The sequence below is a fragment of the Stegodyphus dumicola genome, chromosome 10, assembly GCF_044657685.1.
Source record: "Stegodyphus dumicola isolate Sdum_Otavi_A_Nest chromosome 10, ASM4465768v1".
Lineage (NCBI taxonomy): Eukaryota > Metazoa > Arthropoda > Arachnida > Araneae > Eresidae > Stegodyphus > Stegodyphus dumicola.
In genome coordinates, this window is record NC_140777.1 from 32,218,473 (window position 1) to 32,239,838 (window position 21,366).

Sequence of the window (21,366 nt, forward strand, 5' to 3'; positions counted from 1 at the left end):
ACGCATAATACTATTAGTCTCAAAGCGGCTATTAGTCTCGAAATGGTATTTTGTGCCAGTTCACTATAAACCACGTATCACGTTTCAAATTGTTGCCACCAGACATTATTTTTTACCCTGTATTATTTTTAAAGAAATTAAATAATAAAGAATATGCATGTATGCATGTGTGTATATTCTTCGCATTGCGAAAAGAACTACAGAACGTAGAGTTATCTAATTCTGAATAACGTAGTCCTTCACCCAAACATGTGGAACTGAAAGCCCAAATTTTGAATTTCAAATTTTACATTTCATATTTTGTAAGATTTAAATGAATTTTTGATTAACTAAACGAAAGCAATGAGCAGTAGCATTTTGTAGCAGTGACAGTGAACAATTTGAGTAGTGGTAACACTGCATAGAATAAAACATTTTTATCTCCAACGCGCGAGACTGCATTTTGGATATTCTAAATATATACTGTTCTTTAATATTTTTAGCCCAAAGGAGCTTTAGATCCAAAGGGCTATTAGTCTGAAACGTCAATATGCTTCGTTGGACTTTCTGCGTTGGTTCAGTTTTGAAACTCTTGCCACCAAATATTATCGCCCTGTATTACATTTAAAGAAACTAAATAATGAAAAACTGCATGAATGTTTCTCGCATTGTGAAAAACCAACGGTACCTAGAGCCATTAAATTTTGAATAACGCAGTCCTCCAACCGAGCATGGGCTCGTGGAAGCCCGAATTTTGAATTTGTTTTATTATCTATTTCAATTTTTCTAATACTTTAACGAATTTTTGATTGATAAACTCAACGATTTCAAAGCGAGCAATGGCAACACCGTAAGGAAAAAATCATTTTTATCTCCAGCGCGTGAGAATGTCTGTCGGACATTCTAACGATATGCTGTTTTTAAGCATTTTTGGATATTGCTGTTAAATTGAATTTTATGTGGTTTAAGTGCGAAAAATATGATATTTAATAACTAAAGGTGACACACAAAACGCCCTTTTGGGGCATAATACAAAATCTGAAAGCTTCTAGATTTTCCTTTCCGCCCCCCTTTTTTTTGTTTTTTTTTGATTTTGTGTTGAATTGAATTTTTTATGGCATAAGTGGGAAGAATGGGATATTTAATAAATAGAGTTAACATACAAAATGTTAATAATAAAAAGACAAAAAAAGTTTTGTAAAACCATCTTAGTAAAAACAATTAAATAAGAAACGCTTATTAATTTTGCCTCTTAAATTAGAAAGGGGAAAGCTACGCTGTGAATAGCCATATCTAAGTAGAAAAGCATAGGACTAAATGAAAAGCATAGGATATGATAAAGAGCATAGGAGTTGGCAACAACTGTTTTAGTGACGTTATGCCACACAACTCCTCTATCCATGGGGCCAGTTTCGAATTAACCGACCACGCCAGTAGGGAGTACTGCGTTACTGAGTGAACACGTGCAACTACTTTCTGTCGGAAAAATGTGTAATGTAAAAACCGAACAGCGAACCAACATCAAGTTTCTTGGGAAAATTAAGAAATCAGCCACTGATGAAACATTTCAAAGGTTAACCGAGACTTATGGAGATAAAACTTTGTCTCATGCACGTGTGTTTGACTGGCATAAATAGTTTTTCAGGAGGAAGGGAAAGTGTGGAATACGATGAACGTGCTGGGGACTCTTTGGGAGTTCATTATGATTTGAATGGGTTCCCAGAGGTCATATTGTTAATCAATACTACTACACTGAAGTACTAAAAGATTTCGTAAAAAAATTAGGAAAATAAAGGCCACAGTTGTGGAGTGATGGATGGCTGTTGCACCAGAACAATGCACCCGCTCACACGGTCTTATCTGTCAAACAGTTTCTGACTAGCAAAAACATTACTGTGATGGGGCATCCTTTTTATTCAACTGCAACTGATTTGGCTCCATGCGATTTTTTTATTTCATAAAATTAAATTTTACTTAAAGGGAATCCATTTTACCTCAGATGAAGAGGTTCAGACAAAAACGGAGAATCTCCTGAAGGGCCATCCAAAAAAAAAAAAAAAAAAAAAAAAACTCGTTCCAGAACTATTACCAGCAATGGCAGCACCAAATGCAGAAGTGTGTGAATGGTGAAGGGAACCACTTTGAAAGTGATAATGTTATGGATTATGTAAGTAGATAACTGATTATGTAAGTAGAATGATTTGTTGGACAAGTTTCGTTTTTTTGTGTCACACCTTGTATAGTTCCTGATTCCTATCAAATTTCATTCCCTATACTTTTAAGAAATTTCTTCAAGATATAATTAAAAAATAACAGTTAAACTGAAAAACGAGGAAATGTGTATTTAAAATTGTAATAACGGTATGAAATTCATTTATTTTATTGCTCTTGAACTGAGAGTTTTCTGTTATTTCTAAATAGTCTTCTCTCTAAAATGTTCGCGTTCAAAGAGAGAATATTAATTCTAGAAAAATAAAAATACATGATTTTCTTACATTTAAACCAACATATCATATTTTTATTTTTGGACCATCATTTTCCACCACCTGCAAAGAGCTATTGGGAAACAATAATTGAAAATATCCTCAAAATATTAGAAAAGTAGGAAGTGTCTTTAAAATTTCCGCTTTTCTCATTCCGAAATGAAAGTCATCTTCAGATTATACTGACTATTTTAACAAGGTAACGATTAAGAAGGAAAACTTTAATTCCTTACATTTCACTCGCCAATTAAAAGGATCGAAGTTAGTGAAGAACTATTTTCCGCCACCTTTATAATTTGCACGAACTGTAAAGACATTAGAAATAGGGGAGTGAAAATTGGTTAAAGTTTCACTGTTTCGTCTCCAGGAATCAAAATAGAGTTTATAAAATTATTGAACTGATATCCTGATTGTTACACCATAATAAAACTTTTGAGAAATGCCTTTAATTTCCTCAAAATATGCAAATTTAGTACGATAAATGAAGACGAAATAAAATTACGTTTATAGTAGGTATTTAGTGCGCACCTTTTTCACTGCGCAGCTGAGTGAAGGGGATTTAATATTTAACGTGAGTTAAAATTGGGGATTTTCTAACCTGAGTCGGTGAGTGAATTTTCGTCATATTTCATACTTTAAAATTTGTTGAGGTTTACGTTTCTGAATACAACTTCAGACCAGCCATTTGTACTGTCCAAATGGTTTTGATGATCTGAGATTTGTTTTGTTTCCAAACACTATAAAATAGTTATATTTCTTAAGTGTGTAATTCCAAATCGCGATCTCGAATTGCTATTGCTATTTTTATATGAGTTAATAATTAGAGTTACAAAAGGACGTTATCTATTAATAAATTATAGGGAAAAGTTTCAAATATAATACTCTGTTAATGGTACGATTGCTTGATTGTTTAATGGTCATTGTACTTAAGTAAGTAAGGCCTACTTTAATTTATAAATGCATATCTAAATTATCTAAGTACACGATTAACTATTTGGTTGATTATTACAATAAAAGCAAATTAAGAGATTCGAGCATAAAACAGTAGATTCCCTTTGGTCGGACTAAGCTCAGAAGTTTCACATACATATTTATTGTTCTAATTAAACATGCTGCTGTTCAACATTTTGTTAATTAACCAGTAATTATGATTTGAATCTTTACTATAACATCTTCTTTCTATAGTCCTCACCAAATTGCAAATTAGTAATTTCGTATTTAAGCTGTGGAATTGAAGGTTTAGACACAGAGCTTTTGGTAGCCTTGCTTTGCAGTCACACACACATAGGAAAAAATAATGCAAACACCTGTGAAAAAGTATGACGTATTTTACACCTGCAGTACAGCCGCACCACCTGCAACAGGAGTCTGCAACCTAGTGAGCGTGAATAGGAAAGTATCAGTCTCTCAACAACAGTCACCTGCGTTGCATGCTTCAATCGAACTGTCTGTGAGAAGTTGAAATTTCAGACCTGTCAGAGTTCCAAAGAGGAATGATAGTTGGAGCGCGTTTAATTGGAGCATCGGTCACGGAAACAGCAAACCTTGTGGGATGTGCAAGGAGTACAGTATCAGCTGTTATGCAACGTACACGGAAGAGGGTAAGACGACGTCTTCAAAGCACAACAGTGACCGAAATTCAAAGCTGGCTAATAAGAATAGACAGATCTCGAAGCGCATAGTAGCCCGAAAGCACAATCAATTATTATCCGAGATAACATCCAAAATGAACAGTATTCTCCAGGACCCCATTTCAACAAAAACTGTCAAAAGGGAACTTAATGCTGCGAACATTGCGGCAGAGTGACAATTCTTAAACCTTTGGTGACAACAACTAATGCTTTCAAGCGACGCCAACAGTGGCAACAGGTAATATGGTCAGATAATTACTATCCTACTTCAGACGACCGGACGTGTTTATGTCTGGAGAACGCCCAAAAAGAGCGTTTCATCCGAACTGCCTCTTGCCGGCTATGAAGCATGGGAGTAGCGCCATTATAGCATGGGGTGCGATATCTTGGCGCGATCTTGGGTCATTTGTTATTCTGTATAGGAGGATCACATCCAATCACTATCTAAGCATTCTAGGGGATCATGTCCATCCTTTAGTTCAGACTGTTTTCCCTGGGGAGCGACCCCTTTTTCAAGATGACAACGCCCCTATCCACACTGCTAAATTTATTCAAGAATTGCTCGAAAAGCATGACGATACGATTGAACATCTCGCTTGGCACCCTCAGTCTCCGGACGTGAATATTATTGAACATTTATGAGCATATTTGGAGTCCAAACTTCGTTCCCGATTTCCACCTTCATACGGACTTTCGGAATTAGAGACTCTTCTGCAGGAGAAATGGCTTAATACTCCTTTAAATATTGTCCTTGACCTTTATGCATCTACCCCACGTCGCATTCAATCTGTACTTCAATCAAAGGGTGGTGCAACCTCCTATTAATAAAGAGTTTCAATTATTTTACTGGTGTTCGTATTATTTTGTTCTCCATCTGTATAATAGCCGCTTCTGGCAGAGTTATTACGGCTTCAATATCTTGCTAGCGGACGTTTAAAATACGCGTCGTTTACGATACTTAAGCCGGTATAAGTAATTTATTTTTATTGCAGTCTCAGACTACGGTAACTTGGATAATGTTTGAATTTAATTTTCATCATATATAAATTTAAATGCCCGCAAGTAGCGCAGATTCGTCTGTCGCACATGCAGTGCCTTTCTGTTCATTTAAGAATTAAATAAAAAAAGTTTTTTTTAACCTTCTTGAAACTTAGGGTCATTTTTTCCAGTCTAAAATGATAACTCGATTCCAGTCTAGAAAGGGTTACAGGACATTGACAAAAGCTTCTAGATACAGCAGAAATCTACAAGTTTCATTAAATGATAATTCATTCTGTAGAGTTTAATATGAAGTAAATGCTTTCAATTCATATTATAATCACAAAAGCTATTTCTTTGTCCATAAATATCTAGCTAACTATAGATGTTATACTAAAAGCTTTAAATGGAACTTATTTGCTTGAGTTTTAAAATAAAAAATATTCTACATAACGTATTGGTTTTGAAAATTGTTTATTTGGGAAAGATAATAATAATAATAAAGAAATACATTCATGTCCATAAATTAAAGATAATTCGGAATCACGCAGAAATCGAACTCCAAAATAAATATATCACCTGTAAAATCACTATACACATCTTAAAGAATCATATGCAAATTTCAGGAAGTAACCAGATGACACCGATGGTACGTCGCAATGGCGAGAGTGTAAGAGAGTGATATATAAGGAATACAGGCAAAGAAGTAAAATTGTTCGCATGCGCTTTGTAAGCATTTCAGTGCAATAACCGAATAGTTATGACACAAAGGACGCATTTGGATGATTTTTTACGTGGTAGAATTATCGGCCGTCTGAAATGTGGGCGCACCCAACTGGAAGTATCAGACGAACTTGGAATTGCCCAGAGTGTCATCTCCAGGCTTTGGCAACGATTCTAAGATGATGGTAATGTGAGTAGACGTTACAGCACAGGTCGTCCCAGAGTTACAACGCCGAATGAGGACCGGTATTTGGCAGTTACTGCCAAAAGAAACAGGCGGAGCACAGCCTCAGACCTGTCTCGTCAGCTCTCTTCAGCCACTGGTACGACAATTTCAAGGCAGACCGTGTATAGACGCTTAGGGCAGATTGGTCTATATGCTCGTAGACCTGTCAGTTGCGTTCCACTTACTGCAACTCACTGTCGCCTGCGGTTAGCCTGGACTAGAGTGGATTGTGGACACCGCAACAGTGGGCTTGTGTGATGTTTACCGACGAGTCCAGGTTTAGCTTGCAGTCTGATTCTCGCCGGACTTTCATATGGAGAGCTCCAGGTACCCGTTACCACCAAGAAAACATCATTGAACGACACCGTTACGGTGGTGCAGGAGTGCTCGTTTGGGGTGGAATTATTCTGGGTTCCAGAACTGACCTGCATGTTCAAATTGGAACCCTGACAAGCCAAATCTATCGGGACGTCATTCTGGAACAACATGTACGTGTGTTTCGGGGCACCACGGGCGCAAAATTTGTGTTTATGGATGACAACGCCCGTTCTCACCGTGCAAACATCGTAAGCGAAAGCCTTAAATCGGAGGATATCCCCCGTATGGACTGGCCAGCATTCTCACCGGACTTGAATCCAGCAGAGCACGTGTGGGACATGCTTGGCGGACGTGTTGCAACCCGTCAACCTCCTCCTACATGTCTACCGGAACTTCGGAGAGCATTGCTTTTTGAGTGGTGTAATATCCCCCAAAATCAGATCGATAATTTGATACTCAGCATGCCTAGGCGTTGTACGGACTGTATTGCATCGTCTGGGAGACATACAATGTATTAACAGTCATACCAACCATGTAATGTTGGTTTTTTGTAGATAGGCTTTTTTTTGTAATTTGCTCCAGGGAGAAAAAATCGCTAATTTTTTTAATAATATCAAAAATATATCATATTTTTTTTGCTCTTGACCTTTTGTTTAATAAATGAGCTTTACAAATAAGTCAAATTTGTTTTGCTTCGAACTCTTCCTTTGGCTTATTTTGCATTATCCTTAATTTATGGACATGAGTGTATTTTTGAATTGTCACTCTTCCTTAGAGATAGATTACAAATAATGAAGAAGTTATGACTATAAGAAAGTCTTCGTTAACTATAATATTTCTTAATAATCTGAAGGATAATAATACCTCATATTCCACTGTTTCGCACTTTAAACATTGAAGACATTATCGAGAGAGTAAGCATACACACAAATCTAAATTAATATGTGACTGAATCATCTTAATCCTCGTCAAAACAGAAAAGGTATTTTATGCATCAAAAGAAAGTATTATATACCATATATTAGTAGAAAGAAAAAAAGTAAAGTGTTTTATACAATTAAAATACAGTAGATCAAAGAAGGTATTATATACATATAAATTGATGCGAATCATGTTTAAATCGTAACAAACAATAATCTATTCAAGAAACAGTAATAAATATTAAATGAATATTGAAAGTTATAAAACGACGTAAAGCTTAAAAATGATACATATTTATGACCCTATCAAGATATTCTAATTTATTTAAGGATTTTGTTTCATTAAAATTTGATAATAATAATAAAAGCTGGCCATAAAATTTAAGAAGGTACGATAAATTATTACTCATTGCAGTTTTATAAAATTTAAAGGTCAGTCTTCTAATTTTTGCAATAACCAGTAACTCTTCTTGTTATTTATTAAAAGCATCTTAAACATTTTTATTCAACAAAATAGTAAAGTAACTTCAAATTGCATAATTTTATATTGGTAACCAAATTACTGATGCAGTCACTTACATTACATGGATTTAATGATGGTTCTTAATATTAAGATCCTTTTTAAATTAAGTGATTCTGTAAATAAAACAAAAATATTCTAAGATTAATAAATTTAAGTGTTGCTTCCTTGTTATTTATTACTTTGGATGCACTAATCTGAATTGTAAACTCAAGGCGAAAAATGTAAACTCTGTAATATATATAATATATATTTTGAAATAAAAAGGTGAAAGGATAGTAATTTAAAGAAAATATTAAAAATAAAATTGCACCAAAAGTTTTAAGAAATAGTTTAATAATCTTGTTGTCATTTTATAACTGTTGAAGAACTTATATTGCTATTGTCTTTGAATTTTTCATTGTATTTTGGGCAAACAAAAACAGCTTTTTGCACATGAATGGGCAAACTGAAACAGCTTTTTGCACTTTGAGGATTGCAAAATGTTTGAGATCTTTTTATAATAAAATATAAAAGCACAGCTAAGTGAGCAATGGCTAAACTACAGATTACAAACGAAGCTGTTACTCCTATAAACTATTTAATCAGAAAATTTACAAATTCAAATAATTATAGATGTTATGCCACATTTTGCTACTGACATGACGTTGAAATAAGAACAAAATAGTTTTGCAGAAAGATAGTTATTTTGAAATTGTCTAATTGAAAATAATTTTCACAAAACATAATTATCCTTAATGTTAATTATCCATTAACACTGTTTGGAATTTTGAAGAGGAATGATACTATTTAAAATCATATTGTGTAAAGATACCAAAAAGATACTGAATTTTACACTTACACGAAAGCGTTTGAGAAAAGAATGGCACTGAAGAGAGTGAATGGTAAATAAAAGAAGGGACATAAAATTTAAAGTTGTAACAGAGGGTATTAAAAGAAAGAAAGGAAACGGCAGACTGGAGCTTCAGTTAGTTCAACAAGATTGTAATGCGCGAAATAATTTGCACTCTAATGAATGTTAAATAGATATCATAGGGACTATACGTACAAAAATTAATATCGTTGAGATATGGTATGGAAATAGTTTGATATAACACAAAAAATATTCTGTACAACAGTCATGATACCCACGATCTTGCATATGACTCATGATAGAAGATCTAAAACAAAAATTCCAAGATTGAATAAAAAAGGAGTTTAATAAAGGGTATAATTCCCTTTAGCAGTCATATAGCTCTCACAGCATGATTTCATGCTGGAAATGAGGCAGTTTATGATACGGTCTCACCCCTGTAACAATATATTTTTTAGAAGAGATTTTGGCAAAACGAGCGTGAATTGCATTTGCACTTCTAAGAATGTCCCAGATGTTAGGGCTTAGGTATGGAAATCTGGTTGGCCAATCCATTCCGGTTAATATCCTTACTTTACAGAAAAGTATCCACCATATTAGATGTACATGGACGAGCGCCCAAGAAATGATTTGAAGGCAAACTGCACCTCTGAAAAGATAGGGCAAAGATAAGACAAAGATTCAAAATGTCGTTAGGAATACAATAAAACTGATGTATTGACCTAGATGGAAGTCATTTTTAACATAGGCTGCATAACAAAGGCTGTGTAACATTGCAACGTACTTTCATAAAAATTTGTATAACCATTTCTAAGAAGAGTTCATTCTGAGTTATCTGTATATACATGTATGGTAAATACAACGATAAAAATGGTTGTGTAAATAAACTAGCAGTGATCTATTTAAAATGTATTCAGAAACATTAAAACAAGAGCAGAAAAATGTCTTAATCAGGATAGTCTTCTTAATTTACAAAACATATATTAAAGGTAAGGGGGTTTAGTTCTCAACAGATTTGAGATAAAAAATACCGAATTTAAAATATTAAGTCAAATAGAGATAAGAATTTGTAAACAAAGAACTGAATAAAGTTAATCTTTCATCATCTCACTAATAAATATCAAGTAAGCTCATTTGAAACATTGATCGATTATTTACTAGGAATTAGAAATTTATTCCATTTTAATACATTTATTCCATTTGTTAATGAGCAAACTTATCCAAGATCGTAATCAAAGTTTTCACTTAATTTGAAAAAAGAAAAATTCTTAAGTATTAAAGAATTAAATGAATAAATGCATTTAATTTGCATATTTTGAAATCTCAAAGGACTTAATCGTTCTCACTGGTGCATTTAGTAATCACACAAAGCATTAATTTCTTCGATTACTTGCATTTATGTTTCTATGTTATTACATTTGTTATGTGATTTGCATATATTATTGTTTCTCAGGAATATTTAAGTAATGTTGTTGATAATTTTATAGCACTAACTTAAAGTTTTAGGATGAGTTTTTTTTCTGAAAATTTATTCCTAGATGGCAGCTCTTGAAACGGATGTGCAAAGGGATTTTTGCAATGATTTTCCTTGTAATGAAGGTAAACATTTTAAGGTAACCGCTCTATAAATATAATGTCTTATTTTCCTTTTTAATATACATACATTTAAATGTGTACTGTTCAAATATACCATGAGCATATGAGCATATATATATATATATAATCTTAAATCCATTTAGTGCGAATACAAGTTATTATTACTTGCGCAATTGCTGCAAATATATATATATATATATATATGTATATATATATATATTATATATATATATATATATACTAAAGTAATATTTATCATATTATCTCCTAATATCTTACTAATTATATAATAATTATCTTACTTTATCTTACTTATAAAACGAGAAATCATTTCCACAGCAAAGCATATACAAAAACTGTTTGCCTTGGAATTTCCTTCAGAAATTTCTTTGTTTAGATTACATGAAGTGGAGATGAGTTTGTTATTTTAGAAAAGCATTTGATAACAGGAAGAAAATTTAAAGGAATGCTTTAAGAGGGCATTTCGATTTTCTAAGAAAAACTGGACTGTATTTACGCAATTACGCATGGGAAAATCCACAAGGCTTTCTTGCAGCTAGCCTGTTCAATTAATAAGGAGCAAATTGTCGAGAAGCACCATTGTTCGGTGTTCTTATCCTCACAGCCATCGATGAGAAAATACTATACAAAGAAAGTGTGAATACCGGCATATACTTATATTTGCTTTAGGGAATTGAATCCAAGAAGAAAAAGAACTAAATGTTCAATGGTACACTAGGCCATATATGTTTGATACGCATAATGAGTATCTTTAAACAAGCGATAACTGCAGTTATCTATGTTGATTGAAAGTAGAAAGAAAATGAATAGATAATGCAAATATACTCTGAAAATTCTATAGCTTTTGCTATACTTCGCTGCTGCCTTCAAAATTCGCTGCTGCCTTCAAAGTTTTCAAATATAAGATATTTAGTATTATTTATGAACAGGTTTCGAATATAAGGTTTTCCTTGCATTTATATAATTTTTAATAATTAATTTATAACTGCATACAAGTTTACTGTTTTGCTTTGCATTATCCGAGCCGCTGTTTTTGTTCTTTAAGTGTGATCTTTCTAAATTTATAATTTATATTTTGACATCACGATTACGTTTAAGCTTCTGAGAATAGTAACTTCTCACAACACGCAGTTGCCAGCATCACAAATTTTAATCGTAATCTCGGAACTGCACGTGTGTATATAAGCACCGGTCAGTAAAAATCAATGCTAGCAAGTCACAATTTTTAATTCTTAGCAAAACTAAGAAAAACATTGCTTTTAAAGATCTCTACCTTTTTCAGGAAGCTGTTCCTCTGGTCACAAAGGCCAAATACTTAGGAATTATTTTGAACCAAAGGCTCACATGGTCTAATCACATTAATAGTGTCAAGAGCAAAGCCATTGGCATAATATGCAGATTTCTCCCGGTCATTGAAAAATATTCAAATCTTAGCTTGCGTACCAAAAAAACATATATATACCACTTGCATTCGACCGATACTTTGTTATGGTACTCCTGCTTGGAATACGGTCACTCAAACTCAACTGCATCAATTACAAGTAGTGCAAAACAAATTTCTGCGCATTATTACTGATTCACACTATCTTATCCGCAATAAACTTTTACACAGAGACTTAAAACTTGAGACGATTCCAGATTACATCAGAAGATCTAATGAAAAATTCTTCAACAAAGCTGTGCAATGTGACTTTGTTAATTATTCCCAAGTCTTTCATTATGAAATTCTCTTTGAAGATAGAAGCGTCAAACCACTTGCTCACACCTTCATGGTAGGAGACGACAACGTTTTCACTTAGATCCTCAATTGGTAGCCGTTTATACTTCCAATGCATCGGATTTTGATTGAAGTTCTTCTGTAGCTTCATTGAATTGTATTTAAATTGTGTTGTATAGTTGTTTTGTATTGTGTTGTATTTAGTACTACTGATTGAGGTTGTTTAATTGTATTTGAATTTGTCATTGGAACTATTGCTATAGTGTATCTTCTCATATTGTTGTCATTGATTTACATTTTCTTGGGTCCTCCTTGAAAGCTATGATCGCTCGTCACGTTTTGCGAACTTGTCCGATTGGATTGTCTTGCTCCTTTTGGTACTTCTCTTCTTCCCCTTATCTCCGTTTTCTCATCTGAGATTTTCTCCACGTCCGGATTTTTTTATGTCAAGTGCCCTTGGTCTTTAATTCTGGAACCGGCAACATTGCTCTTCGCAATAGCTCGGTCAATTATAAAGTCTAAGTTTCTTCCCTTCTTCGCCCGTGACCTTCCGGCTGTCGCTTGGCAATCAGCGAGACCGCACGATGTGCGGGGCTGTGCCCCTGCATGTCGCGCTAATGGAGTTTCATCCTTCCTGATTTTTCACATGGAGTGTCGTCGTATTTTTTCATAAAAAGAAGCAGAACCAAAGGTTGCGATTTATTTAGATGAAAATGCTCAGTGTTAAAATCCATCTGCCACGATACCGTTCTCAAACATCTCAAGCAGATTATCTATAGGTGTTCGACTATAGGTGAATGTGCATTACCAGCGATGTGTGACCACGTGATTATTTTAAGTGTGTTATAGAATGTGAAAGTGAAAAAAAAAGATCTTGCATATGTACAAAAATATTATGGGCACTGCACGAAATTAATATGAGAAAATTGTGACTGCATACATGTCCGATGAGACCGGATTATAATTTATCTCTTGAAAGTCAAGTTTCGGCATTAGCCTACTATTCCATTTTAATTTATCACGTTTTGCGTTCTATGTTATGATATTTTATATGTGTGTGATTAATGTTTCCATATATAATCCAGAAAATGTGTTTGATAAAATAAATGTGAGATTAGAAAAAGAAATTTGTCTGCGCAAGTGTCATGCATGTGGGTTATTGGGTAAGTCAAGCATTTGATTATTCTTGTCACTAGGGTTTAATTTGCAATGTACTACCACTAAGAATTCAAGCCAGTAAATATTGGGCACATATAAATTTAATTAAGGATTTCTAGATAGATAATTGGATAGATTGTCACATTGCAACGCTTCTTAGTAGTGCACACCACTACAAAGCTGTTATTAATAAATTATTGTAAATTTGGTCATATAGTATTGTTTAAAGATAGCGAATAAAATCAGAAGGAGAATTTCTACATTCATTTGTTTATATTATTTAATTAAAGGTACTAGGTACTGCGATAGACACATAGTAATGGGGTAATGGGTTGATTCTCTTCCAGCTGCCAACAGCATGCAACACTTTGGAGTATGAAATAGGAGAGCTACCAGCACTGGTACGAGAGCATTATTGTTCACAAACGTTGCAAGGTAAATCATAATTTTGTTGCTTTAAAAGAGCCACTGCATTCATGAACTGTAACAGTTTTTCTCACTAACTATCCCAGGACCTCATATCAAAAAACATTTGAGGCATAATGATGATTTAAAAGAAAATAGAGTGCTCCTTCATCCCTCATTTAGCAAACAAATGCGTCATATGAAAGTTTTGCTGTAATGTTTTTCACTGTCAGAATGCTTCAGGATGATGAAGGAATACGTATTGTGTGAAAACCTTTTCTTGTGGAGCTCACACTTATTAGAGATTATTTCAGACATAAGAGAGATCCAACGTAGATCGCTTAAACGAGCTCGGCACCACGCATAACCGTCTGAACGTCTACATTCTAGGGTTACCATCAGTGTAAAATAGGTGGAATCTTGATTCTTAGATCTGTGCTTGACGCGTCCACTTTTGTGTTATACTGTTCTGCTCTATTAGGTCCTTTTCTCTTAGTTGACATCCGTGATAATTGAGTAAGCAATGGCGCTTTCGGGGGGGGGGCTTCGATTATCATATACAATGTTGTGTGAAGGTGGAAAACCCCATTACATATTTGTTTTGGTCATCACTGTTCGTGCCAGCTGACCGGAACTTAGTGCATCAGTAGCACACAGCCAACTGCTTCCTCTGTTTATTAGAGCAAAAATGCTCTTTCTGCAACCCCTGTCATAAACTCTTGATATTGTAAATGCGCGGAAGTTAATTCTTGCATTACCTATAGTATTTAATTTTATTCAATATTTTCAGCTAACAGGTTCTTCTCTGGGATTAGATGTTATGCTAGAGACATAAATCAGAAAATTTTAACGACTATGTTAATGTCAGGTAGCCTAAGATATGCAACCACGCCGGATGATTAGAAAAATGATATGAATATTAGCATTTTAGATTACTTAAGATGTATTTAATGCAATAGATACGAAAGTAACGTCCAGTCTTTGTTTAAATACTATTGTGATGACTTTTTATGAGTTATTATAAAATGTTTTCTTCTATTAAGTAATATTTTCTAATATAGATTGAAAATAGTTACACATTTGTACGCCTGAAGCCTTCGTACTCTTGAGTGTCTGCATTAGAGTTCTGATCCATAAAATCTTGAAACTAACAATTATGATTCAATAAAATTATATTTCATTGAATGAAAACTCTTTTATGAAACATGTGATCACAATGTCAGAATTTGATAATTCTGTTATTTTTTATGCCTTTATAAATTGGATTTCATTATTATTCGGATATTTTGCAAGCCAGAAAATTTTAAATAAAATAAAAACTTGCAGCCAGAATAATAAGTTTCCCTTCTTACGCGTAAGAAGTTTTAAATGAAGCTTATATGATGATATATCTAATCTAAACTTTATTCATGACAAATATAATCATTTGTATTTAAGAAAATATGATTCGTTGTTTACAATACCCATAAATAGGAACAAACTCCAGAAATAAGCCCAATTTAGAAGCATTCTGAGTTAAAAGAATTTTTGATAAAAATAAGGAAACAGTTTCTGAGGAAGCAAATTATGTATGTAAATTTAGCATTTGAAATAAACAAAATTTGTCTTTAAAAAAAACTTTTCCTGCAAAGATTATTATTCAGAAAACTTGAAAATACAACTATGATTTAATTTTCAAGCACTAGTCTATTATTTTATATAAAAAAATTGTTTTGTAATTGAAGTCAAATGTTCTATCTAATATTCGGAATTACATTATTGCATATTTTAGGTATTTTAAGTTAATTATTGGCACTCCTTTTTATAATCTTCAGTATCCAAAGCTTGTTATTTTTGTTCCGATGTTGGAAAAGTTCGAATTACAATTACTAACTTAAATAGTATAAAAATGACACTTAATTAAAATTCAACAAAAGCGTACCTTTAACGCTTTTAGAAGAAAAAGAAATTTGTTTGGTCGGAAGTTACTTCGATCATTTCCTAGGCAATATGCCATATAACACATTTCTGGTATTGGCAAATGTCCACAAGTTAAGATTAATTGGCATCGTTACACAGATAGCGGAAAGAACATGTTGTAGTATAATACATGTTTATCACGTTTATTTAAGTGATTGATATGAATTTTTATGAACACAGATTGTGAGATTATTATGAGCATACCATTTTATAAGCATAAGTGCAATGTTTTCAGGTTAAAGACAGATATTATTTAACACTTCTTTGTAATAAGTATAAATTTATCTTTCTAACGTATATAACAAAAACTATTTCGTTTCCGCTTCTGATAGGATTTCTGTAAAAATAATGAAAGAAGAAAACGTAGTGGATAGAAAATGTAGACTAAGAACATTTGAACTTCACTGTAAAGCTGTTGCTTGCGTAATAAGTATACTGGGAAATTTGGTTTTTTATAGTATTTTTATTACATTATACCAGATATTTCTTCTTATGTTTATTTATTATGTTTCATATTATGTATAATGTGGACGTTATCTTTAACTAATCAGGTCAATATAAAGATAGTTTAGATGTCCACAATCAACGAAAAATTCGGATACTTTGGAGATACAATTAAATTATACAATGCAAAAGACATAAAAAGGTGCAATTAGAACAACGGACCTCCCGATCCTAGGCGGACTTGCATCTACTCACACCACGAAAGCACGCTGTAAAAACGGATAAAATACTTTCTCAATTTATGGAATAAATTCTTAATATTTGGAGTATTTAATTCCGCACTTGGAAGTATAAGGAAATTATTCAGTTAAATTAATGAAATATTAGGCTCTTTAAAACTGCTTCTCCGAACATTCCGTTTCAGTTAATCATGGGTTTTAAAACAGTATTTTCCCCTTCTTTTCTAATCAACTTGCTTAACATAAGCAAGGTCTTTAGAAATATATATGGGTTAGCTTCCTAATAATCTTGCTTATATCAAAAGCAAGTTCATTAGCTTAATTTAGCTTTCTAATCAGTTTACTTATATCAAAAGCAAGTCGATTAGGAAGCCAAAGTTCAATCCAATTTGGAACTTAGCTTTGTGGTGAAAATTCTGTTCAGCTTTGGGATACAGATGAAGATTAAGGCATGAAAATATTTGTTTAGCACAAATTTAAATTTCACACTTGCAGTTTTTTAACTAGTAACCACTATTCTGCAAACTACAGAAGAAAATTCTAAAAAGGTGTATCTTCTTTTCTGATTTATTATAAAAAGGACTCCAAAACATACCTCAGTGGAATCAGTAACGCTATACATATCATCTAATTTCAGCTTGTAAAACTGTATTAGAATTATATAATTATTTGGAATTAAGAAAACATATTTCGAATATTTAATAATTTTAATTCTTGTTTCTTTATTGTATTATTCTGAACACACAAAAGTTTACTTATATCCTATCCGCCTAAGCATATATATACTATATATATAGTATATATATATAATATATATATATATAGTATATATATATACTATATATATTTATATATATATATATACTATATATATTTAATATATAAATATATTTATAGTATATATATATATATACTATAAATATAATTTAAAGTAAAGTAGGAAGAACAAACGATAAAAGACGTATGTGGTCAAAAATTTTGCGCATTGTGCTACAAAATTAAAGAAATTATATATATATATATATACATTTGCCTTACCAGGCTAGTTTGTATAGTTTCTTTCTTGCACCATTAATGTGTTTCTCATTTACTTTTAATCAGCGGACGCGTCGGGAAATGAAACAGAAAAATTGAGACTTAAGCTGTATTAGGTAATTTAGTCTGTTTAATACTCAAAAAGTTTTTTCATGGTCAGTCTCAATTCTTCATGTCTTGACGAAACGCGTTATGGAATTAACTGGATTCGAAACTCACTGTGCATTTCCCTTGATAAGTCTGCAATGAGATTCGAATTAGGCTAATTTACCATTTACCGCTTCTTAGTTCTTTTGCTTATGTTTTAAATAATTTTTGTGTTTATTTTAAAATGTTTTACGATTGTTTAAACTTTCATCAAAATTTTGTAACTTTTAAATTTGATTTGAGTTTTACATTCCCTTTTTATTTGTCAGTTTCCTTGTTAAATATTTCATACTTGTATTTAAACTTTTTGTAAACAATTTATTTTTACATAGTGTTAAAGAAATTTATACGGGAACCACAGTATCACTTTTGCTTTTAAGCAATAGTATGAAGAATTTCCTTTTTACCTTGTTTTCAAATTTTGCAGCTCAATGCGCAAAATTCTTGACCGTACAGATCTTTTTTAGTTTGTTCTCCTTTCTTCCTGTATATATATATATATATATATATATATATAACGCCTTTATATATTTATAACGCACATAGTATCTAATGTCTCTATACCAAAGTAATCAAAGTAAGGTTTGTATGGATAAAATGGAATCTAGACAGACATACAAATCAAATTAAAATTGCATATTGTTAAAATTATTTGCAATAATATTGTAGATTAGCAAAGGAAGACTTTAAAGCTAAAGTAAATGGAAAATTTTCAGGAACTGTTTTTAACCCTTGCCTCTCATATTTCTTTCTTTCTTCTTTTCATTTATCAAACGTGAAATTAATCGTGGCATCAATTCCGATAAATAACCTACAAACCAGTTCTTTTGCTATATTTCGAATCTAAAACTGTTTTATAACTATGATGCTGTGCTTGTTCTGTTTATTGACCTTGTGCTAATTTGCATTGTCTCTGAAACTTTATTTTAGTTTTGTGACATTTTTCACAATCTTTTTTTAATACTTGCTTGATTATTTCCCCTTTGCTTTTGTTCAGAAAAAGAGTTCTGTTATGGTAATAATTATTTATTTTATTCTTTTATTTGTTTATATTGCTTTTAATTTAATTTCACTTAAATACGCATATGAAGGCTACTGAAATTATTACATTATATCAAATTTGTGTGTTTAGGGGTATGATTAATACTTTCAAACCATAAATATAAGCTTGATAAAACATTTTTTCATTTTGAAAATATCCTTTTGAAAGTTTTTATCGTCACTTTTATATAACCTATTCAATTTAAAAATAAATATGGAAAAGTAGTTAAATACAAATTTTCAGAAACAAAAAGGGAATAATATAACAGCTTATAATATAAAAGCAATTTAAGCATTTTATTGAAAATATTTTTATTAATTGTATATTAATAACACAAATATAACACAAAAAACTCAAGTATCATAGTTTCATTCTGATCAAGACATAAATTTGTTTGAAAAATAGAAGTATTAAAAATAATTTACAAACATTCTAGAGTCTTAAAAATAATTATTTCACAAAATTAATTCCGATTTAATTTAATGTAATTTTATAGCAAACACACAACTCATTTTGCAGTAGTTTATTCCTTTTTTTTTAGTTAGATGGTATCTATTCAAATGATGCTTATTACTTGATCTGATGACTTATTCAGATGGTATTTATATTACTTTTATTTGATTGATATTACAACTTGTGGTCACATTTCGTACCTTAATCAACCTTGAATCTTCAGTTAGAATTTTATAAGAAGTCTCGCATAAATTCAAAATGAATTAATTTGGTGCAACTATAATCTTGATCTAAAAATAACCTTGAGAAATGTTACAAAATTATAAAGAATATAAGAAAATTGCTCTATTTTTAGCTGAAGTATTCAGTTTTTATTTATGACTTTCAGAAGCTAACCACAATGCGAGTAACGTTGTTTTTAATTAAGCATATTAATTTCAATTTTTTTGTAGGATAAACAGCTTGTAGTACATGAAGTTCATTTTGATTTAAATACTAACCGTATAAGATTAATAGACAAATTTTTTCCCATAACATAATAACAGATTAACAGATATAGACATTAATTAATATCCTTGCTTCTCAAAGTTGAAAGAAATTAATATTAAGATGAAGTAATCTTTAAAATTTGTAAATTTACATTTATAAAAATTTATAGTTTGAAGCGAATTATTATTATATAGCAACTATTTAATACTTTCAGAAGAACGGTAGCCATAGCAATAACCTTGTGGCAAAGAAACAGCTCCGAAAGGTCAAATGAAACACGGACGAAAATTCTTATCCAACCTGGTTTCCCAGTTTTCTTTTCCCGCTTTCCCTTTAACGGATACTTAGCCGCTATGATCCCAATTTTCAAAATCAAATGATAATTACCACTAAAAAAAAATGGAAAAGTAGGAAAATAATTTAATTTTTAACAGGCAAGCGAATGACATAAAAGTTAGAATCCGCTCCCGTTTTGCAGCGGAGGATCGAACTAATCAATAACCTTGCCATACCGGCGAGAAAAGATTCATCAGTTTCCCATTCATCCGGCGTTTGGGTGCGAAAATGTGTTCAGAAAAATCAAACTCCGAATGAAGAGTTAGTGGACAATACCAGACGCAGAAAACAATTGCACTGAGATAAAAGATGAAACTTTTCCCTTACCTGCTCGTGGGGCTTGTTGTCAGTGGCCGCCATATTGGGTGAGTGGGTTCCGGGATCTGACGATGCTCCTTAAGCTCCTGAGTCCTTTATAAAGGTGGGTGGGTGTGCGAGTCTGACGTCACGTGCAAAAATGGCGGTTGGGACTGCAAGGCTGTGACGTCAGGCCGAGAATCGTCCGAAAGAGGGAAAAAAATAGCAAAGGGTCCAAACTCGAAAATGTCCCATTGTTTTCTATTAACAAGTCCATATTTTGAAAGTTTTCTTTAATGCAAAATAATGAAAATTAGAATGCAATCAGGAAACTGTAAAAATGATTTAAAATTACAATTAATAAAATTTTTAAAAAAACTGACATTATTCCGTTTATTTAAGTTTTCAGATGCATGTGTTGCTTAATTAATGTGTTGCTTAATTTGCACAATTTAATTTTTATTTATAAAATATTTCAAATATATATTTATGCATTAAAGATTACAGCATGTTAATTTGAAGTATAAAATAAGGCACAGTATGACACATTTTTGAAGAAATAGTTTGCGTTTCAAGATACTGGCAGCAAGTCTCTGTTCTCTAGGCTTTAATTACTTTTAAATGAAAAGGAACATTTTTCCATTATCTTTGAAATGTGTTTTTAGATTAAAACCCCTGTTTATCACAGATTGAATTTTGCTTAATTAAAAAATAACAATTACTTTATAAGGTTTACTTTCTGTCTCTTAACTAGATAGCAAAGCTCAGAATGAGAAATTCACTTCTCTGTTTTGGTAATCAATAGTAAGAGTTGAATGGCCTTTAGTGCCTACAAAGAAGAAAGTTAAAAAATTACTAAAACACTTATTAGTGACTAATATCCCATTATTTGTACTAAAATAAAAATAATTTATACTGTTTGCATGTATTGATATGATTAGAAACTTGACAGAAAATAGTATATACGCAAAAGCAGGTATTTCCTCTTCCTGTTCTAATGAGATAATCTACTGATCGACTTTCATCGGTTTCAATCATAAAAAGCTAGATTTAAGTTCGCTCAATGATACTGTCAGAATTTCTCTTGTAAAAGGCTGCCCAGTTTTAAATTTAGCTTTTCATGGTGCAAACTAGGCAAAGCAGATGAATAATCATTAAGCTGAAACAAGAATCATCATGCAATTGCATCTGAAAGTGTACATCAAATTTTTATATTTAATTTATTTGCATACTTCTGGAATCAGTGATGGGATTTAGAAAAGTGAGGGAAGATAGGATTACTCAAAACTGAAATTATTTTGCAAAGTTCTGAATAGAAACTATACAATGTTTAATTCGGAAATTTGCCAATAATATTAAAATAAACTATATTAAAATAAACTGTTTTAGAGAAAAAT